General features: G+C 41.0%; 1 protein-coding gene across 4 annotated transcripts in view; it reads left to right on the top strand.

The window, feature by feature from the left end:
• The window catches only part of POLG (DNA polymerase gamma, catalytic subunit), an 862381-nt gene that overhangs the window by 770669 nt on the left and 66993 nt on the right, over positions 1-24719 (top strand). The window lies entirely within an intron of this gene.

Below are 24719 nucleotides of genomic sequence, written 5' to 3'. Positions count from 1 at the left end.
TCTATGCATACGCTTCCCCCCCCCCATTCCTCTGATACCCAGGGTCCTCACGAAGATGAAATGGGAACGCTGCCGCATCCTGCTGATAGCCCCCAGGTGGATCAGACAGCATTGGTACATGGAACTGTCGGAATCTCAGCCCATCCATCTGTTGCCGACACCAACGCTGTTGACAAAGAACTAGGGCCAAGTGCGTCACCCGGAGCCAGCTTCTCTGCAACTGCATGCTTGGCTCCTGCATTCTTTGAATTTAGAGATTTGAACATTGTGCAAGACTGCAAAGACATTATTGGCAAATCTAGGGCTGAAAGCACCAATAAGATGTACAGGCTTAAGTGGAAACATTTCTGTGTATGGTGCATACACAAGGAGATAGATCCATCTCTCTCTGCTCCAGAAGATGTCCTGCCTTATTTGCTTTCGTTAGCAAAGTCTAGTCTGGCACACTCATCAGTCCGAGTTCACCTGGCTGCTATATCAAGATACAGACAATCGCCACAGACTCCACCTTTATGGTCCTCAAGAGTCGTAAAGCAATTTATGAAAGTACTGTTAAGAGCTTTTCCACCCATCAGAGCTCCACCTCTGGAATGGCAGCTTAATGTGGTGTTGTCTCAGTTGCTAAAACAACCATTAGAGCCCATTCACAAGGCAGAATAGAAGTACTTGACCTGGAAAGTCGCCCTTCTTCTAGCACTTACTTCGACAAGAAGGGTTAGTGAAATACAGGCCTTCACCATATCCCATCCGTTCTTGCACTTCACGGATCAAATGATCATTCTGAGGACGAACCCTAAGTTCATCCCTAAAGTTCCTACGCAATTCCATTTGAATGAACCAGTCATTCTGAGGACTTCCTTCCCTAACCCCTCCACGCCTGCGGAAAGAGCGCTACACACTCTAGACCTAAAGAGATGTCTTAAATTTTATTTACAAAGAATCAAAGACATAAGGAAACCAAATCAATTGTTTCATAGCTTATGGTCAAAGCTGTCAAGGCACTGCAGTCTCTAAAGCTACCATAGCCAGGTGGATAGCGGGCGTAATTAAATTTTGCCATGACAAGGCTGGCAAACCATTTTCAAGAACTGTGAGAGAACACTCCACTAGAGCAGTTTCAGCATAAACTGCTCTATTTGCCAGAGTGCCACTTGAAAAAATCTGCAGAGCTGCGACATGGAAAACGACGCACATGTTTGCGCAGCATTACTGCCTGGAATCATCACAACGTGCTGACGCATCGGTGGGACAGGCAGTGTTGAGGAACCTATTTTCAAGGTAAGCCTCTTTCAGGAGAGGTTATATTAGTTGATGTCTTGGATGCAGTCTATATCTCTTAAATGTATCTATGCATATTTGTTTTTCTACTTTGCTTGTTAATACTGCACGTATTCTATGCACGGTTCCATGTTCAAATCTTTCATCTTTGGATTGATACTGCATTTAAGAGTATTATAGCACTACCCACTGTCCGCAAGGGTGCTTTTCTCTGACGAACATACATACGTCTGCATTTTATGCATATTCATGCATATGTTTACATGTATGTGTGTGTATATATATATATATATATTCACTGAAAAAACTATAGGTTTCAGGGGTGTTCTAGTTAGCTGGACATTTCCCTCGTACAAAACCCTAGAAATTCCCCTGTTATAGTTAGTTCAGCCAACTATAACTCGCGCCCCCGCAATGCACTGCTGATGACGTCACATATTACATCACTCATGACATGGTCAGTGACATCACTCATGACATCACTGATGACATCTCAAATGACATCACTGATGACGTCATCCAGTGACTGTGTGTTTCTGTAAAGTTTAAATATATTTTATATATTTATAGTGAAAGGCCTGTGGAAGAATGAGTGGGTGTACAAGTGTGTGAATGGATGATTTTCCAGGTGCGTAACTGACTCTATAAGTGAGTCATTAAATGTATCTTACTTCGGACTAGTGACTAAACTGTGTGAATGTCTGTATGTGTCTGTGTGTTGGTGTATAAGTGGCTGCATGGTTTTGTGAATAGCTATATGAGTGTCTATATGGGTTATTGATTGGTTGTCTGAGCATAGATGTGTGAGTGGGTGATTCTATGGGTGCATGGTTTTAAGAGTGCATCTGTGATCAACTGTATGGTTGGGTGAGTGTATGTATGGGTGTGTTAGGGATTGAATGTATATCTCAGTGGTACATGTGTGACTAAGTACATATGTGAAAGGCAGTATATATGCGTGTAAGAGTATATAAGTGGGTATATGTGAGAGTGTGTGATTGTGAGAGTGGCTGTATGGATGAGTGTGTGCTTGTATCAATGATTGTATAAGAGCGTAAGAATGTGGTACTATTTTTATGAGTAAGTGATCTTGAGTGTGTTTAACTGTATAGGTGAGTAAATTGGACTGTGTTTAATTACTTGCACGACTGACTAGGTGTGTCAGTACCTCAATGGATGATTGGCGGTCTGTGAGTGTCTATATAGGTGTATAAATGCATATGATAGTCTTGTATGGAGTGACTGTAAGTATGAGTGACTGTACAGGTGAGTGAGTGGAGGTGTATGTAGACCTAAGAGTTAATGAGTGGGTATGTAGCTATTGGTATTGGAGTATCTATGGTTTTGAGAATGGACGTCTGAAATTTTGAGTTGGTGTATCAAAGGTTAAATTAGGGTGTGAGAAGATGCAGTAATTTATCACATGGATGATTTCATCAGTGATGCAGGCTAGTAAAGCCACCCTGCCTGTGGTGCTGGATCTTCTGAATTCGTCAATTTCTGCCTGCTCTGTCCCTACAGCTTGGAAGCAAGCCATGGTACGGGCGCTACTGAAGAAACCTAGCCTAGACCCAGATGATCACTCCAGTTACCGCCCCATCTCACTGCTTCCCTGGGCCAGTAAGGTACTAGAGAAATATATAAATGCACAGCTGGTTCAGTTCCTGGAAGAGCACTCTCTACTACACATATCCCAGACAGGCTTCAGACCAAAACATGGTACGGAAACCGCCTTGTTAGCGGTCACCGAAGCAGCTAGAAGGATACTGGATCAGGGAGGATCAGTGGCAGTGATCCTCCTTGATCTAAGTGCTGCCTTCGATACGGTCAGCTATACCACCCTGCTGGGCCGTCTCCATAACATCGGAGTTTCAGGTGATGCTTTAAGGTGGTTTGATTCCTTCCTGTCTGGGAGGTCGTTTCAGATCTTCGACGGTGAGACAACGTCCTCTATCAAACCCTTGAGCTGTGGAGTACCACAGGGCTCCTCCCTAAGCCCGGTCTTGTTCAACATGTACATGGGGCCGCTGGCGGACGTTGTCGAACCGTATGGCATTAAAATGGTGTCATACGCCGACGACACCCAGCTCGTGGTCTCGCTGACAACCGGGAATGATAGGTACTCCCCAACTAATCTGTTAAAATGCTTAGAGGATGTTAAGGGATGGATGACCACCTCCTCCCTCAAACTAAATGGAGAAAAGACGGAGCTCATGCTCCTTGGTCCAACCTCTCCGATACCCTTCACCTCCCTGTGGCCCAGTACTCTGGGACCCCCCCCCCCCTAAGGAAAGTGTTAAAAGCCTGGGAGTATGGCTGGACAATAAACTTTCCTTTTCCACCCAAGCCAAAAAACTGTCCGCCTCATGCTTTGGTCTACTCAGAGTCTTGAGGAAGGTTCTCCCGCTACTTCCCTTAGAGGCAAAAAAGGTGGCTGTACAAGGTCTCATACAGTCTCGCCTGGACTCGAACAATGCCCTATATGTGGGGGCTCCTGAGATGACCTTCCGAAAACTGCAGGTTGTGCAAAATTGTGCAGCACGTTCTCTGTTGAAAGTCCCGCGTACCCAGTCGGCTAGACCTGCCTTAAAAAGTCTCCACTGGTTGCCAGTGAGGCAGCGAGTGGCCTTTAAGGCACTGTGCCTGTCGCACCGCGCTTTCTGGAAAACTGGCCCAGCTATTAATAACGACCTTGTCACCCCCTACCACCCTAACAGGAATCTTCGGTCTACAGAGGCGTTCCTTGCCGTCATTCCCAGAGTGAAGCGAGCCAGGTCGGGGGGTAGGCTGTTCTCTTTGAATGCCGCCAGGCTGTGGAATGCTCTCCCCCTCTCACTTCGCTCCAATCCAGATCTTTTCTCATTTCGTAAAAACCTGAAGACACTGCTGTTCGCTAAATCCTGCGTATCTTAGCTCCTTCATCTTTTCACCTCTCTGATCAACTTAGCGCTTGGACGCCTGCGGGCAGCAATCGCGCTTAATAAATACTTTTACAATTACAATTACAATGTCATCAGTGATGTCATTTGAGATGTCATCAGTGATGTCATTTGAGATGTCATCAGTGATGTCATGAGTGATGTCACTGACCATGTCATGAGTGATGTAATATGTGACGTCATCAGCAGTGCATTGTGGGGGCGCGAGTTATAGTTAGCTGAACTAACTATAACAGGGGAATTTCTAGTGTTTTGTACGAGCGAAATGTCCAGCTAACTATAACACCCCTGAAACCTCAGGTTTTTTCAGTGAATTTCTAAGGTTTTTTAAATGTTAATTCCTAACTATAACGTGCATGAAACCTATGGTTTTTTCAGTGAATTTCAAAGGTTTTTTTAAATGCTAATTCCTATCTATAACTTATCTTTGAAGATATCATGTTTAATGATTTTGATTGGATTTTTATATTTTTCAAATTCAGTGTGTGAATTTCATTAATTACATTTTTTTAAAAAATACTTTATCACCATTTTTTAAACGTATTTTTTCAATTCTTTTAAAAATTAAAAAATATTATTTGAACTTAATGGGTTTTTCAAACATATTTTTTAAAATATTTTTTTAACTATATGTGCAAAACTTTATTTTATATATTTTTTTACCATGTTTTTGGATACGCGCACCCTACGCGCACCGTTCTCGATCCCTACGCGATAGCATCCGCGCATGGTATGCGTTGGGTACGTGTTTAGTGCGCGATTGAAATGCGACCGGTACGCGACTCCCAGCCTATACGCGACACGTTCGATGTACGTAACACGACGTTTACGCGCTTCCGCGATGCGTCATCTGCGTCTATGACGCGGTAGGTACGCGGATCCCAAGAAATATTTAACATTTAAAAAAACATATATATATGTATTTCATGTGAATATTAATTGAAGACAAACTCAAAACTAGTCTTAAAACTAATATATTTTTACATCTAATCCTATAATTTTTTTCATTCAATTTCGCGGCTGCGCGCAGTGTGCGTGCTGCGTAAGCGCAGGGTGCGCGGATCCCATGTGACCTGCAAAAAATTTGATTCGTTCATTTTACTTCCTGTTCTAACTACTGAAAGACCCCACCCATTACAATCATTCTTCTTTGGAGAACCATCTCTTTGGAGAGAAGAAGATTTTTTAGACTAAGTTTACATTTAGCTCTAACTTTTTTCAACCAAAAATGGCTTCAACGTTTTTCATCAGTGGTGTGGAATTTTTTTACTTTTCCCAAGGGGCAGAATAAGACCAATGCCACCTTGGTCACGTGCAAGATTTGCAAAAGAGTCCTATCGAGAGGGGATCTTAACAAGAAATACTCTTGCGGCACGGCAAGTATGATGAAGCACATGAGGACCCTTCATTCAAACAATCTTGCAAAAGAAGAGTGCCGACGGATGAGAAACTCTCCTGCTCCTGCGCCATCCACCTCATCACAGCCGAGCACATCAAGAGTGCATCCATCAGCCCAAACCTTGGCCATCCGTCCTCAATTTCAATTTTTAAAAGCGCTCTGCACTAAGTGCAATGCGACTTTGTGCTATGGTGAGCAGTCGATCGATCTGATCTGCCGCCGCCAAAAAAGTCACATTTGCTAGTTTTTTTTTTTTTTTTTATTGTTCCCTGAAGTTCATTGTTTGGTTCCTTCTGTTTTGTTTTTTTTTTCTTTTGCAGAAAAACCCCCAAAATTTAAAAATTGTTTAGAAACCCCCCAAAAAAATATAAAGGAAGAAAGAAGAAAAAAAATGTTCTTGTAAGAACTAACTTTCCTGGATTAAAAAAAGAGCAACATTTCTTTGTTAGTGTGTGAAAGTTTAGATGAATGTATGTGTAGTACGTAATTGACTGAATGAATGCATTAGTAGCGTATGGTGAATGTATAAGTGCAGAACTATAAGGAAGTGCTGCAGCATCACACAGTAACCTCTTTAACTGCAGTGTGCTGTAGTACTTCCGAAGCAACATATGTACATAAATATGGTGCAAATCTATGCTTCTCTCTGCACGGCTGCTTAAACTGCAGCCATGTGGTGACACAGGCACCCTTGCACCATAGTGCAAGGATATCTGTGTCATGTGCTGTTTGTTTTTCTGCAGGAAGACACACCTTCCTGCACAAAAACAATGAGAAAATGCATTTTTCTCCTTCAATGTATGCTGAACATTTTAGCATGAATTGAAGATATAAAAATGTGGAGGAATGAAAACAATTCTCCTTGTTGTGCTTTCCTACACCAATTTTAGAATGGTACAGCATTCACACACATATCGAGATTTATGATAAATCTAGACAGGTGTCTTGTTCTATGAGTATTCAGTGCAATCATGCACAACAACACTTATAGAACACCCTATCAACGCAAAGAGGTCTGCATGATGAGGTTGTATTTACATGGAGTATAAAAAGTGCACAGAGTGCCTTTTCCTCTCTTTCTAAATATGAAACAGTATCTTACATAATAACTATGTTACATAAAGTGACATATTTCCGTTTTTAAAATTCCTTGCGAATGATAAAAGTAAGCACAGAGTTTTGTCTGCAAACATGTTCAAAGAAGAATGATTGAAATGATTGCAGTCCTTCAACAGCTAAAAAGGTGAAATATTATGAACCCCTCACAATCTCTTTTTTTGCAGGTCACATGATATCTGATTATGGTCAGATTTCAAAACTACATAAACAGAGTGTTTTTAGAAACGTGTTTCAACTTTGTAGCTTCTTGCAGGCCTCTTCATTCTGCATATTGAGACTTAGTTAAACTTACCTTCACAGTAATAGGAATAAAAAATGGCATACATTTTTTTTCTGTTTTTCATTCAAATATAAATTCTTAAAAATTGCTTATTTTAAAATTTGGATCTGTGAAAGAAAAGAAAAAAAAAATTATAACATATAATAATACATTTTTTACAACACAACATAATTTCCACAAAGTAATTAATTTGCCTTTTTTGCTGTTCTCAGAATATATTGAATTTCACTAGAAATAGTGAGTTCAATGGTACTCATCACTTAACAGCGGGCAAAAAAAAACCAATGAGAAGGATTGTTAAAAAAAAACCAACATCCTATTCTCAGTAATATACCAGAAAATACAAATCATACATATATGAAATGCTTACAGATTACAACATTTTATAACATTAACTTATAAAAACTGTAAATGTTGCCGCATTAAAATAATCACCAAATAAATGACCACCAAAAAGTCCATAATTCAAAAATATACCTTTCCTTGAGGCCAAATGGTATTTTTGCACTTCTTCTTTATGTAAATTGTCCAATGGTAGTCCTATTAAATTATAATAATAAATTCCTCAGAGAGTGAATTATCTTCCTAAAACTTTGGCTTTCAAATATGAGGTAGGAATTTGGTAATTCACTAGGCAAACGTTGTTTGAAAACCAACTGGGCATCATTACAAAGTGTCCAGCCTTTGTCACATTTTAGATAGGCAGTGTAATGTCCAGATGTGGTGGAAGGACCATCATGGAAAATTATTGCAATTGCTACAAAAGTCCTTCCTGATATTGATAGTTGTGCTGCTACAAATTGTTTTATTAAAGTATCCAATTTTCTTCCGTCAGCTGTACAACGTTGCATCATTAAAATTATGTATTTTCCATATTTTGTGAAGAATAATGTGGATAACATTTCTGATTTACATTGGCTACACTCCATGTTTTGAATTGCACCTTTAACCCCTTCGCCGCGGCAGGAATTCCGCCGCGGTGCTGGGGGGGGGTTTGGGGGCAGCGCGGTGGCGCTGTGCTCGTGACGGAACCGCTCCGTCACGAGCCACGATTGAGCTGTGCCCATGACGGAGTGGTTCCGTCACGTCTCCGCCCACTGCGCTAATCGCCCGCACAGGCGGGGAATTAGCGCCGCGTGGGCGGAGCGGCGGCCAACGGCCGCAGCATGACGGACCCACTCCGTCATGAGCACAGCGCAACCGTGGCTCATGACGGAGTGGTTCCGTCATAAGCGGGGAAGGGGTTAACTAATTTATTGAAAGACACTGATTTACAGTCTGGTAATGTTAAATACAGAAATCTCTCAGTGTCTACATTGGTGCTACATGTATACATGCAATTTTCACAATAATGTTCCCATTTGTAAGAAAGGCCAACAATATTTACTATTTCTACACCTTCATTTTCAAAAATGGTAAACATATACATAAAAAATTCCTGAGCATCTTTTTGGATATTTTGTGTAAATTGTGTAGAACCAGAACACACATCCAAAAGACTACGCACATCTGAAACAGATTGTATATTACTTCTATCTGTTGTCAATTTTTCATAAACAGAATGCAACAGAGAACAAAATCTCTTTTCCCGATTTTGCATAATTTGTGCTTGCAAACCTTCCAGATAAAAAATAACATTGACCACTACATTAGCATAGCAGTTGACACCAGAACTATTTTCAAACTGATAACCAACAATCTCTTCAACAGTGTCCAATTTCTTTTTACCTGCAATCACAACATTATCTTTTCTTGATACCTTCAGAACAGATATTCTCTAACCTTCTTTTTCGACCAACCATACGCTTTTCAAATACAGGATATTGACCTAAATTTGGAGCATACACCCTTCTTAACCTATTATACTCTTTTACACAGTTTGCATCTGCAGTAACCTTTGTCTCATCAAAATCAATCAGAAACAAACCAGATAATGTTCTGACAAAGCAACATATGCCATACCCTCTTTAAATACAGTTGATCCAATGTTCACCAATGCACTGTCTACACTTAATCCTTGAGATTTATGAATAGTCACTGCATATGCCAGAGAAAATGGAAATTGTTCCCTACGGACATATAAATCTTTAACAAGCAAAAGACGAACTGAACAACGACCAATTTCTTTAACTTCATCAATCTGATCATATTTAATTTTTAAAAATTAAATTCCTTCTTTTTTCTGATAATTCACAAAATCCACCACTTTGCCCATTACACCATTAACTAAACCTTTCTCTACATCCAAATTACGCCTTAAAATTACACACGCATACAGTGTCTTTTCCAAACCAGCAGTTTTAGATATTTGTTTTTCTAAACAATCTAGTTTTGATCTCAACTTACCCATCAAAATAATAGTGATTCCTTCATGTAGTATTTTATCGATGGCTTCCATTTTTACAATTTCTTCATTTTCCAATTTTAATAATTCTTCGTTGAATATTGAACACTCACGCAGTGTTGGCATTAAGCAAATCACTGACTTATTTTTAACAATTTCCACGTACACTTTTGCAGGAACTGCATTTTAATTTGGAAAGACATTGCAAAGTAATCGACTCTCCAAAGCTTCTTTCCCTTTTTTTGAAAGAATTCCAATTCTTATATCTTGAAGAATACTTCCATATTCAGCATCATTTGCCTGTCGCATATTTGTTTTCAGTTCTTTGTATTCAAAATTACTCCAAATGTTCACATTACCAACACTGCCAAGAGACTTTCTGGTATCTTCACGGGCAAGTGTCTTAAATACCGGTTGTCCTTTTACCGGTGTCAGTTGCAGTAGATCTCCAAAAACTATGACGTGTTTTCCTCCAAATAACACATCATTCTCTGTTTTAAGAATTTGCTGCATTCTTAAATGCACAAAGGCAAGCATCAAGTTTGAAACCAAGCTCACCTCATCAATAATGAGAAGTTTCATTTTCCTCAGCACTCTTGAAACTTCACAACAAGCTTCTCCAGATAGCTTGTGGTATTCCAATTTGTTCTCATGCTCTACTGGCAGCATTAATAAATGATGTAAAGTAATTCCTTTAATGTTATGTGCTGCCAACCCAGTTGGAGCAGTGACAACACAAGACAAATGCGACTCAGTTGTTTTTTGCAGATAACTTGTAATTACTTTAATTAAGAAACTCTTTCCTGTTCCAGCTTGACCACTCACATACATTCAGATAGGTTGAAATGATGTACATGAGCACACTCTCTTTTCATGAAGTAATCCATGGTCAATCTGCTCTTTCACTTGCTGGTATATTTGTTTCTGTTCAACATTGAGTTGCTCTTCCATGTTTCCTAACTGTATTGCATCTTATTGTGCTTGATACATTGCTGTTTCCACCTCATTCATTGCAATCGCTGCTTCATTTTCAACAATTGGTTGTCCTAGTGGATCTTGACTCAGTGCAGCAGAACTTTGACTGTCTTGAGAACTGTCTCTAGCAATCTCAGCTGCAATTGTAGCTTCTTGATCAATTTCATCATTCAACATTTTGACATAATTTTCGAAAGCACTGCATTGTATGCTATCTTTACAAGCATTAAATGAATCTTCATAGCTGGAAAAATCTCCAAGTACTTCCAGTTCAGAACGCCATGGTTTGAACATTTCCAAAAGGGCTAAATAGTAAAATTCCCTTTTGTCAGCAGTGTCGCAACTCAGTTTTCTGTGATTAATTAAATTTCCTTTCCTTTGTTTCACCAGACATCCTTCAGAACCAATCACTCCATATTTTCCATCGTTGATGTTCTCTGTAATATTCCGTTTAAAAGTGTAGTTTTGCAGCACTTCATAGAGACACATGTTCTCAAGATGATGACTTCTCTTTGGATAGTATGTGTCCAACATATTGGTTTTCAAAATATCTGTACTTTCAGGGTCATTTTCTGCTAAATATTCAATTTCTTGAACAGATTTCAGTACCCGATTTCGCATTCCTGCAAGACCTAGACTCACCTAAATGATTCTTCTACTTTTGGAACATAGACTTGCAGATGATAACCGATCTGAACATTCATATGCTCCAATTTCACAATGCGGTAACATCTTCAAACTGAAACTGTATAATTTCTTACTTAAAGTCTTCTTGTGAGAAATCTCTTCCCACATTTCTTTCAATTCAGTCTTTTCTGATTTAGTAATGTAAGACGTTACATATCAAGCAACAGCAATGGAATTGTCCGCAACATACTGAATATCCATGTTAGCGTTCCACATGGATAAAATAACTGGATTGTAGTCATTTATGTATTTTGATTCTTCTCTTCTTCTTAAGTTGTAGGTGTTTTATCGGGGACTTTCTTGTGATGGTATGTCGTACAGCTGACATAAAACTGTTCACTCTTCCTTTGGCTAATACAGGACGTGGAAATCCAAAACGACATTTGGTATAGAACTTATCCTTTGACTTGTACTTTCGTCTACAGTATTTTCCACACCTGTGGCTTTGAAATCGTAAGACTTGTTGTTTTAAGTTTTTCTCTTCTCTGCTATTTGGAAGAGCACATGTAGCATAATTTTCAATGAAAGACAAAACAGTTTCATCTGAATCTGTTCCAAATTTGGCGGCGTCCTTGACCCATAACAACATATGTATGTGAGGAGCACCTCTTGCTTGATACTCCTTTCTCCAAAAGAAATCCACAACTTCTCCAAGAGGATGATTCTTTTTATTGCATATGAAAGACATCATAGCTTCAAATCTATGATTTAAATATCTGCATACATTGACAGGATCCAAAGAGCACAATTCTCCAGATGTCTTCTATTCAATATTTTTTATATTGGAATTTGCCTCTCGAAGAAATTCAAGTAAATCATCCCAAGCATACTCAGCACAGCTTAGTGTAACAAACCATGTAGGAGTTCCCAAGTTCCGTAGCATACATTTCAGTTCTCCATGTCGACGGTACCAATATTCATTAGTCCCACGCTGACATGCCATCAGATTAATCAACTGAGATTCTAAATGATCATCTCTCTGATGCACTTTATCCATAAAATCCTTTGCAGTTACATTTTGCAGATGCATTCCAGTTTTAAAATGTGATTTACTGCATATGAAAGTCCAGACAAGTCACTTTCAAACAGAAGATGAAACATATAAGGGATACATTGTCGAAATCTTGGATCTTCTGCATATGATCTTGTTGTCCGATATTCAGATGCAGGAATCTGCACAGGACGTTCATCATATCGTCCACCTTTTCCTGTTGGAAACAACTGCGGGAAACAACGAGCTTCCAAGCTCTCTTCCCATACACTCATGGGACTTCCTGTTGCTTTTTTCATTTGAAACAACTCAATTGTAATCCCCATCACCTCTTTGGAATGAAGTGGATGTACACTGTAATGTTCATAGATCTCTTCACATCTGGACATGTCCACTTAATGTTTCACTATCTTCTGCTAAATCTATTTCTTCTTCTCCAACAAAAACATTTCTATAGTACTCATTATTTTTTAACAGATACAATGATGCCTTTTGCACTTTTCTAACATCCACTAACTCTTGCCAGATTTTCTTATTCTTAGTAGGAACACCATTAACTAGAATGACTAGTGGCTCATTTTCTGCATGATCTACACCAGTAGTTTCAGCATTTTTCCTTAAATCTAATGGTAAATACACAACTCTTCCTTTCAATGCTCTTTGCAACTCTGATGGAGTTAATTTACTTGTTTTGGGCTCCATACGAACAATAGCCTGAAACGGGTGAACACATTGTATCGGAATAGACTCATACGTATTTAAATCTATCAGCTCTGGAGGAATAGCAACCAACTCTAGATTATTATGAACAGCTCTAGCAGGCATTTTATTCTCATCTAATTTATTATAACAATATTTGCAAATACGCTGCTCACATCCCAAATCAAAACAATCCTCTACCAACAAATAAGTTGCAAATTCCATCCATCTATCATTATCTTCTATTTCACTTTTTATATACAGATTGACACCCCTAGTCTGATTTTTATAGTGACTTCGCCGACAACAAATACAAGAAACATTTGGTCTTTCACCTGAAATTACCTTAAACTTTGTGATTTCATCCTCAGATTTTTCTGTAATTACAGGTTCTACATTGTCTTCAACATTTTGTTCTACTAATGTGTCAGTTTTTTCACTCTCTTGCTGAGGCCCAAAGTAACAAAACTCAATATCCTCACAGACCTGCTTCACATCTGAAACTGACCCACGTAAAAGAGCACTGTTCAACTCACTTAACTTTAGTGCTGGACTTTTTGCATAATACAACCTTCTCGCTAACTTCCGCATTTGAGTATGATGTACTGCCAGCATTCTGAAATGGTGAAAAACACTTTCACAAACTTTCCTAGAAAGACAAGCCAGAGAATGACCTTGCAAACCAGTATGTTTTCTCACTCTGCAAGGGTCTAGTACTTGCAACAGCTTAATCTTTTGTTTTACACTTTTTTTAGTATAGACTCGTAAAAAACTACATAATTTTTCAATAGATTCCTGTCGTACACTACAAACACTACTGCAATCCCAAGTGTACACAGGGTTTTTAGCACGTCTCCCTAAAACTTCATCAGCTATCACTTCTTCTGCATTTCTTTCAACCATTTTCTCTTTCTCCATTGGACAACCATCACTAACCTCATAACCTCTACCACTGGTGTCAACTGCATACAATAATTTTTCACTTAGTGAATAACTCTCTTCATTAAAAAAAGGCTCTGAATTAGAACTGTGTTTCCATTCTCCCAAAAAAGATCACAAGTTTTTTTTTTTATTAATAACTCTTTTCCTCCTACTTTTGGCCTTCATTACATATATTGGTTTATCTAGTGATCGAATTCTGTTTAACACTAAAATAAACAGTTTCCTTTTTACTTCAAAAGCCTTTTCCACAATGCTTTCAATATGCTTCTTCTTTTTATAAAATAAAGCTCTCTTTTTATATTTCTTCACATCTTTCAGCAAATTATGCACTACTCTCTTGTAAAATATTTTTTTGCGTAATTCCTTATACTGATTTTGTCTTCTTTTACCATACTTTATCTCCTTTGACTGAACATTTGCTTTTTTACTTTTCCTCTTATTTTGATTTTTTTTCTTTCTTAAAAAATTCTCTGAAGTTGCAGCATGATCTACATTCTGTTTGCTCCTACAAACATTTTTAATAAATTGCTTCGTGATCTTACCAGAAGATTTTTTCCTTTTAGCCACATTATCTTGTTCATTCAATACTTGTGGTTGATATTTCTTCAAATAATCCTCCTGTCTCTGTTCTTTTTATTTCTGGCATAATTTCTCTATTTTAACGTGGAAAAACAGTATCTGCAAAAAAGATTCAGAAATAAATGTATATTAATAACTTTCAAATTTACAGTATTCCATTACTGTACAAACACATTTTATATTAAAACTGACTAAGAGACTATAGCCCTGAACCACAAGTGTGACGATGATTAAAACACTACATACATAGTGCATACTACTTTGAAGCAGTTCATGCCTTAAAGCCTACCTCACTAAAAGACTACATGCTAACTGACTGAATGATTACAGTACTAAAAGGAGACACACTGGGTGAGTAACAGGGTGTTTGCTATAAGTGTATGAATACTAACTGGGGAATTGAAGTTGTGAAAGACAACTGTGTAGGTGATTAGAGGACTGAATGCATACTGGATAGGCATTTAAAGCAGTCCATGTGCTAAGGCCTGGCTCACTGCATGAGTACTTGGGTACTGACTGAATAATTAGACTACAGCAAGGAGACTGCCTGGATGAATGTATAAGTGGTAGGCTTTTCGCACAGGGAATGGATTAGTACTTGGTACTGAATGGGTCACTAGAAGAGTGCAAAGGGAGTGACAGGATGTTTGCTGGACTATATGGATACTGACTAGGAAATTGAAAGTGTAAAAGACAAGTGTCTAGGTGGTTAGAAGACTGCATGCATAGTGCATAGGGGTCTGAAGCAGTCTATGTGCTAAGGCCTGGCTCAGTGCATGAATACTTAGGCAGTGACTGAATCATTAGAGTACTGGAAAGACAGTGTCTTGGTGAATTTATAAGTGTTTGTGTTTTGGCACAGTGAATGGATTACTGCATGCTGCTGAATGGGTCACTAGAAGACTGCAAAGGGAGTGACAGGGTGTCTCCTGGAAGTGTATAGATACTGACTAGGGAATTGAAGGTGTGAAAAACAACTGTGTAGGTGGTTAGAGAACTACATGCATACTGCATAGACATTTGAAGCAGTCTATTTGGTAATGAATGGTTCACAACATAAGTTCTTAGAAACTGACTAAATCATCAGACTACTTCTAGGACAGTGCCTGGGTAATTTTAAATTTACAGTTCTGGTGCAGTGAAGACAATACTACATGGTACTGCACTTTAGTGTCAAAGCATGGCTCATTTTATCAATGCATAAGCAAACAAAAGCTTCTAATGCTACTAAAACTTGACAACATGACAGGTTTTAAAACACTTATCTGCCACCAAATACACAATGTTACCAAATGCTTGGTGCCGCTCGTAGGCTGTGGTCACTGGTGAATCCCTGGTCCGAACTGCTTTTGCTGCTGTGAAGGACACCTGGAGCTGCGGATAACACTCGACCCCACCGGCTGTGCCCTCGCTGCTGTGTTGAATGCAGTGTGGGTGCGGGTGACGCTCTATTTACAAGGGGTGCCTTCATTTCCAGAACTGACTCCCGGGACTGCGAGGTCCAGGCTGCTTTGTGCTCAACCTATCGCCCGCACCTGGCTCCTCTTCTCAGCCCCGCCCCTCTTGGCTATTTAACACCCCCCCCCCCCCCCCCACGCGTTAGCGGGACGCATGCGGGGCGTTACCCGGGGCGAAGACCGGGCAAAGAGCGGGCCGTTTGAGGCCGTTCGAGACTGTACGAGCCTGGCCTGGACACCCCCCTTGGCAAGTGTGCTCTGTCAAAGGTAACAAGTAATGGCTACTGGTCTATTGAGGCTAGCCCCTAAGGGTTGTAATGTCGTAGGTACTCTTGACAATTTTATAACACGGGCTAGTAATGTCCTTGCCTATGAGATCGCTGCTACAGAACGTAGACCATCCCTAGATCCATCGTTAGGGAAGCGATCCTCCTTGGGAGCTATTACGACCACCCACTCCCCTGATAACTCTGCACTTTCTTTACTAGTTGGCCCTCCAGTTGAGGTTTTGCTAGATGATCCTTCCCCCCTAACTGTTCCCACTCAACCTAATCCAACTGTTCTTGGGCACAACCAGGCTGATCACTCTTTTCCAGCTCCTATATTCACTTGTGCTACAACAAGATCCATGACGGATCGGTCTGTTAGAAGCAAATGTTCCGGGGTGAACCTCCCAGCTACAAAAGGGAAAAAACGTGAAGGGGGTCCTATGAGATGCCCCACTAAAAAGAAACTAAAAAAACTGCCTGTCCCCAACCAAGACTATATTACACCCCTAACAGAAAACGACTCAATTAATATCCCGACTCAACACCCTGTCGCATCGCCCACATCCATTGTTCCACGTTTAGAAGTTCTGGAGGGATTGTGTTCTAGTGCCTTTTGGGATAGAATGGCTGCACTAATCGATGGAAGGCTGTCCCTCTTAGTTGAACGCCTTGCTGCTCTGGAAGGGAAATTAGCATTATTACCAAACCAAACACAGCCAAATACAGTGGCATCAGCACATCCAGCTCCGAATCCATCCTGCCACCAATCGACTATTCTACCCTGTATTTCGCTCACTGAACAGGTGGCTGTCCATTCTTCCGCTTCTAATTCAGCCCAAACTGGAGGGGAACTAATCTACAATAGGCATGTTCGTTCTGCCACATTACGACAGGTTGGTGCACCCTGTGAATCAGGTAGCCTAGTGGGTCCTTCACCTCAAATCCCTCCCTCTCCTCTGACCAACTCTGGAACTAATCCCCCCCCCTACCCCTAAGATTCTCCCAAGACTCGATCTACCACCAGAATGCAGTCCATATGTTGTGGTCTTAACAGGCGTACCCGAACTTCCACAAGGCAGAGTTGAACCCTATTTGTCTTTGAAGAACAAGACAATACACTGGCTGAATGTAAACAGACCTCTGCCTCCAAACTTGAACGGTGAAATTCTGATGGTCCGAAGAGTACCTTGGGTAGGCCGGGGTGTGAAGAACATCAGGGGTGATTGTATAATTGTGAATTTTAAAGATCCAAGGGTGGTAAAACATGTCGGTCAGGGTGGTTGGAATAATATGGCTGATGGAATCCACTCCCCCCTCCTTTCATATTTCTATCCGCTGGGAGCACCCAAACATAGGAGGAACACACTTATTGCACAATCGACTATAGAGAGACCGTGTATAGGCCACAGTGGAATTCAAGAGACTGATTCACATCTTGCCTAATTTAACATACCTTGTCATAATAGGTTCAGTTCCTTGGATTGCATTGATTGACTGGAGCAAGCCTCTGACCCCAGGCCCATAGCCACATTCCAGACAGAGCCAATTGAGAGCTTGGTTCCATTATCACAGTCCCAGGCACTCACGGGCTCAGACAGTTCGAAACACCTGGATGTTGGCTACGATCCTAGAACACGGGGAAAACCTACAAATTGGTCTGTAGCGCCCTTCGAATGTCCAAAATCCTTAGACGATAGGAACCCTTTACCACTAGGTATTGACCAGGGCATTCCACCCGCCTTGATTTTGACTCCGTATCCGGGTGGATGCCCCAACACAGGGCTAATATATCAAATAGAATTGAAGTCAACGGATACACCATCTCCTGAGCTAATAGTGCCCCGTTTTGACACCCCTTCTGTTAACACTCCCCTTCTTGACCCTCTCACAGAGCTAGGCCTAACACCTACCACCATTAATGGCAACTCAAGTACACCCCCGGTTATAACACCCACCTCCCCAAGGTCTTACTCTGCTTATCCCCCAACCTTTAAGGCTACGGGTTGAAAATTTTGTCCTGGAATGTGGCAGGTCTATCACGGCTGTTAGAACTCCCTGATTGGGGGGAATATATTGATGGTCACGATATCTGCCTCTTCCAGGAGACTTGGGCATTTTGCACTTTTCTAACATCCACTAACTCTTGCCAGATTTTCTTATTCTTAGTAGGAACACCATTAACTAGAATGACTAGTGGCTCATTTTCTGCATGATCTACACCAGTAGTTTCAGCATTTTTCCTTAAATCTAATGGTAAATACACAACTCTTCCTTTCAATGCTCTTTGCAACTCTGATGGAGTTAATTTACTTGTTTTGGGCTCCATACGAACAATAGCCTGAAACGGGTGAACACATTGTATCGGAATAGACTCATACGTATTTAAATCTATCAGCTCTGGAGGAATAGCAACCAACTCTAGATTATTATGAACAGCTCTAGCAGGCATTTTATTCTCATCTAATTTATTATAACAATATTTGCAAATACGCTGCTCACATCCCAAATCAAAACAATCCTCTACCAACAAATAAGTTGCAAATTCCATCCATCTATCATTATCTTCTATTTCACTTTTTATATACAGATTGACACCCCTAGTCTGATTTTTATAGTGACTTCGCCGACAACAAATACAAGAAACATTTGGTCTTTCACCTGAAATTACCTTAAACTTTGTGATTTCATCCTCAGATTTTTCTGTAATTACAGGTTCTACATTGTCTTCAACATTTTGTTCTACTAATGTGTCAGTTTTTTCACTCTCTTGCTGAGGCCCAAAGTAACAAAACTCAATATCCTCACAGACCTGCTTCACATCTGAAACTGACCCACGTAAAAGAGCACTGTTCAACTCACTTAACTTTAGTGCTGGACTTTTTGCATAATACAACCTTCTCGCTAACTTCCGCATTTGAGTATGATGTACTGCCAGCATTCTGAAATGGTGAAAAACACTTTCACAAACTTTCCTAGAAAGACAAGCCAGAGAATGACCTTGCAAACCAGTATGTTTTCTCACTCTGCAAGGGTCTAGTACTTGCAACAGCTTAATCTTTTGTTTTACACTTTTTTTAGTATAGACTCGTAAAAAACTACATAATTTTTCAATAGATTCCTGTCGTACACTACAAACACTACTGCAATCCCAAGTGTACACAGGGTTTTTAGCACGTCTCCCTAAAACTTCATCAGCTATCACTTCTTCTGCATTTCTTTCAACCATTTTCTCTTTCTCCATTGGACAACCATCACTAACCTCATAACCTCTACCACTGGTGTCAACTGCATACAATAATTTTTCACTTAGTGAATAACTCTCTTCATTAAAAAAAGGCTCTGAATTAGAACTGTGTTTCCATTCTCCCAAAAAAGATCACAAGTTTTTTTTTTTATTAATAACTCTTTTCCTCCTACTTTTGGCCTTCATTACATATATTGGTTTATCTAGTGATCGAATTCTGTTTAACACTAAAATAAACAGTTTCCTTTTTACTTCAAAAGCCTTTTCCACAATGCTTTCAATATGCTTCTTCTTTTTATAAAATAAAGCTCTCTTTTTATATTTCTTCACATCTTTCAGCAAATTATGCACTACTCTCTTGTAAAATATTTTTTTGCGTAATTCCTTATACTGATTTTGTCTTCTTTTACCATACTTTATCTCCTTTGACTGAACATTTGCTTTTTTACTTTTCCTCTTATTTTGATTTTTTTTCTTTCTTAAAAAATTCTCTGAAGTTGCAGCATGATCTACATTCTGTTTGCTCCTACAAACATTTTTAATAAATTGCTTCGTGATCTTACCAGAAGATTTTTTCCTTTTAGCCACATTATCTTGTTCATTCAATACTTGTGGTTGATATTTCTTCAAATAATCCTCCTGTCTCTGTTCTTTTTATTTCTGGCATAATTTCTCTATTTTAACGTGGAAAAACAGTATCTGCAAAAAAGATTCAGAAATAAATGTATATTAATAACTTTCAAATTTACAGTATTCCATTACTGTACAAACACATTTTATATTAAAACTGACTAAGAGACTATAGCCCTGAACCACAAGTGTGACGATGATTAAAACACTACATACATAGTGCATACTACTTTGAAGCAGTTCATGCCTTAAAGCCTACCTCACTAAAAGACTACATGCTAACTGACTGAATGATTACAGTACTAAAAGGAGACACACTGGGTGAGTAACAGGGTGTTTGCTATAAGTGTATGAATACTAACTGGGGAATTGAAGTTGTGAAAGACAACTGTGTAGGTGATTAGAGGACTGAATGCATACTGGATAGGCATTTAAAGCAGTCCATGTGCTAAGGCCTGGCTCACTGCATGAGTACTTGGGTACTGACTGAATAATTAGACTACAGCAAGGAGACTGCCTGGATGAATGTATAAGTGGTAGGCTTTTCGCACAGGGAATGGATTAGTACTTGGTACTGAATGGGTCACTAGAAGAGTGCAAAGGGAGTGACAGGATGTTTGCTGGACTATATGGATACTGACTAGGAAATTGAAAGTGTAAAAGACAAGTGTCTAGGTGGTTAGAAGACTGCATGCATAGTGCATAGGGGTCTGAAGCAGTCTATGTGCTAAGGCCTGGCTCAGTGCATGAATACTTAGGCAGTGACTGAATCATTAGAGTACTGGAAAGACAGTGTCTTGGTGAATTTATAAGTGTTTGTGTTTTGGCACAGTGAATGGATTACTGCATGCTGCTGAATGGGTCACTAGAAGACTGCAAAGGGAGTGACAGGGTGTCTCCTGGAAGTGTATAGATACTGACTAGGGAATTGAAGGTGTGAAAAACAACTGTGTAGGTGGTTAGAGAACTACATGCATACTGCATAGACATTTGAAGCAGTCTATTTGGTAATGAATGGTTCACAACATAAGTTCTTAGAAACTGACTAAATCATCAGACTACTTCTAGGACAGTGCCTGGGTAATTTTAAATTTACAGTTCTGGTGCAGTGAAGACAATACTACATGGTACTGCACTTTAGTGTCAAAGCATGGCTCATTTTATCAATGCATAAGCAAACAAAAGCTTCTAATGCTACTAAAACTTGACAACATGACAGGTTTTAAAACACTTATCTGCCACCAAATACACAATGTTACCAAATGCTTGGTGCCGCTCGTAGGCTGTGGTCACTGGTGAATCCCTGGTCCGAACTGCTTTTGCTGCTGTGAAGGACACCTGGAGCTGCGGATAACACTCGACCCCACCGGCTGTGCCCTCGCTGCTGTGTTGAATGCAGTGTGGGTGCGGGTGACGCTCTATTTACAAGGGGTGCCTTCATTTCCAGAACTGACTCCCGGGACTGCGAGGTCCAGGCTGCTTTGTGCTCAACCTATCGCCCGCACCTGGCTCCTCTTCTCAGCCCCGCCCCTCTTGGCTATTTAACACCCCCCCCCCCCCCCCACGCGTTAGCGGGACGCATGCGGGGCGTTACCCGGGGCGAAGACCGGGCAAAGAGCGGGCCGTTTGAGGCCGTTTGAGGCCGTTCGAGACTGTACGAGCCTGGCCTGGACACCCCCCTTGGCAAGTGTGCTCTGTCAAAGGTAACAAGTAATGGCTACTGGTCTATTGAGGCTAGCCCCTAAGGGTTGTAATGTCGTAGGTACTCTTGACAATTTTATAACACGGGCTAGTAATGTCCTTGCCTATGAGATCGCTGCTACAGAACGTAGACCATCCCTAGATCCATCGTTAGGGAAGCGATCCTCCTTGGGAGCTATTACGACCACCCACTCCCCTGATAACTCTGCACTTTCTTTACTAGTTGGCCCTCCAGTTGAGGTTTTGCTAGATGATCCTTCCCCCCTAACTGTTCCCACTCAACCTAATCCAACTGTTCTTGGGCACAACCAGGCTGATCACTCTTTTCCAGCTCCTATATTCACTTGTGCTACAACAAGATCCATGACGGATCGGTCTGTTAGAAGCAAATGTTCCGGGGTGAACCTCCCAGCTACAAAAGGGAAAAAACGTGAAGGGGGTCCTATGAGATGCCCCACTAAAAAGAAACTAAAAAAACTGCCTGTCCCCAACCAAGACTATATTACACCCCTAACAGAAAACGACTCAATTAATATCCCGACTCAACACCCTGTCGCATCGCCCACATCCATTGTTCCACGTTTAGAAGTTCTGGAGGGATTGTGTTCTAGTGCCTTTTGGGATAGAATGGCTGCACTAATCGATGGAAGGCTGTCCCTCTTAGTTGAACGCCTTGCTGCTCTGGAAGGGAAATTAGCATTATTACCAAACCAAACACAGCCAAATACAGTGGCATCAGCACATCCAGCTCCGAATCCATCCTGCCACCAATCGACTATTCTACCCTGTATTTCGCTCACTGAACAGGTGGCTGTCCATTCTTCCGCTTCTAATTCAGCCCAAACTGGAGGGGAACTAATCTACAATAGGCATGTTCGTTCTGCCACATTACGACAGGTTGGTGCACCCTGTGAATCAGGTAGCCTAGTGGGTCCTTCACCTCAAATCCCTCCCTCTCCTCTGACCAACTCTGGAACTAATCCCCCCCCCTACCCCTAAGATTCTCCCAAGACTCGATCTACCACCAGAATGCAGTCCATATGTTGTGGTCTTAACAGGCGTACCCGAACTTCCACAAGGCAGAGTTGAACCCTATTTGTCTTTGAAGAACAAGACAATACACTGGCTGAATGTAAACAGACCTCTGCCTCCAAACTTGAACGGTGAAATTCTGATGGTCCGAAGAGTACCTTGGGTAGGCCGGGGTGTGAAGAACATCAGGGGTGATTGTATAATTGTGAATTTTAAAGATCCAAGGGTGGTAAAACATGTCGGTCAGGGTGGTTGGAATAATATGGCTGATGGAATCCACTCCCCCCTCCTTTCATATTTCTATCCGCTGGGAGCACCCAAACATAGGAGGAACACACTTATTGCACAATCGACTATAGAGAGACCGTGTATAGGCCACAGTGGAATTCAAGAGACTGATTCACATCTTGCCTAATTTAACATACCTTGTCATAATAGGTTCAGTTCCTTGGATTGCATTGATTGACTGGAGCAAGCCTCTGACCCCAGGCCCATAGCCACATTCCAGACAGAGCCAATTGAGAGCTTGGTTCCATTATCACAGTCCCAGGCACTCACGGGCTCAGACAGTTCGAAACACCTGGATGTTGGCTACGATCCTAGAACACGGGGAAAACCTACAAATTGGTCTGTAGCGCCCTTCGAATGTCCAAAACCCTTAGACGATAGGAACCCTTTACCACTAGGTATTGACCAGGGCATTCCACCCGCCTTGATTTTGACTCCGTATCCGGGTGGATGCCCCAACACAGGGCTAATATATCAAATAGAATTGAAGTCAACGGATACACCATCTCCTGAGCTAATAGTGCCCCGTTTTGACACCCCTTCTGTTAACACTCCCCTTCTTGACCCTCTCACAGAGCTAGGCCTAACACCTACCACCATTAATGGCAACTCAAGTACACCCCCGGTTATAACACCCACCTCCCCAAGGTCTTACTCTGCTTATCCCCCAACCTTTAAGGCTACGGGTTGAACATTTTGTCCTGGAATGTGGCAGGTCTATCACGGCTGTTAGAACTCCCTGATTGGGGGGAATATATTGATGGTCACGATATCTGCCTCTTCCAGGAGACTTGGGCATTGAAGCCCTACCATCGTGTAGGGTTTGCTACTTTCTGGGAATCTGCAGTAAGGACAAATGGGGGAAGGCCCTCCGGAGGGATGACTATTTGGGTACGGACTCATTTGGAATGCGCACTCAAGAGAATTAATACCGATTCATCGGATATTATGTGTGTAGTTATGTCTGCTTGGGAAAACCGGGTATTGACCCTCATAAACATATATTCCCGTCCCGTGAGGTATGGCCAGGAGTCTACCACTCTGAGTAGTTTGGATGCTTTTCTGAGTTCCACTATTAACATTGGCTTTCTTGTAATTGTTGGGGATTTTAACTGCCACTACGAACCTCTGAATGGGCTGACCTCCTCTGTATCCCAGGAAGAGGACCAAGTGTGGGCTATACCACCTTCTAATACTTATCCTACGAAGGCCTGGACGCCATTGGTTCTCCAACTCACTAAATTGACACTCACTTACTCATTAAGGGCATGTAATGGTAGGTTCCCTGCAGATAATCCAGGTAACCCAACAGTCGAAAGAAATGATCAAACGTCCATCATTGATTATATGATGCTTAGTATGGGACTGTGGCCAAGGATCCTGGACTTCCGAGTTATTAAACGCTGTGAAAGCGATCATAATCCCATTACTGTCACCCTGGAGGGTTTTACAAACCATCACTCCCCTTCCATTGATCCATCTAGTGCTATTCCCTTGATTACATCTGATGGTTCCCGAAGAGTTAGATGGGAGAAGATCGCCCTATCTGATAGGAATCTCGGTGCAATGTACTCTGAGATCTATCCTCTTTTGGAGAAATTAATGGGAGCACCAACCACACCAGAGGCTCATCTAGATTTTGAGCTGATTGGAGCCACACACATAGAACTATGTGGCACCCTTGAGACCCACTTTAGCCGGGCTATTAAGAGAAATTTACCATCTACAAGGGAGAATCCAACTTGGTTTAATAAATCGTGCAGGGAAGCAAAGCTATTGCTCCTGACAACGCTTAAAAATGGAATTAAGCCAAAAATAAAGGAAGCAAGGGCCCTTTTTAAGAAAACCATCAATGAAGCAAAAAAA

The sequence above is a fragment of the Triturus cristatus genome, chromosome 3_1, assembly GCF_964204655.1.
Source record: "Triturus cristatus chromosome 3_1, aTriCri1.1, whole genome shotgun sequence".
In the NCBI taxonomy this organism is placed as follows: domain Eukaryota; kingdom Metazoa; phylum Chordata; class Amphibia; order Caudata; family Salamandridae; genus Triturus; species Triturus cristatus.
This window is presented reverse-complemented; position numbering and strand designations above follow the sequence as displayed.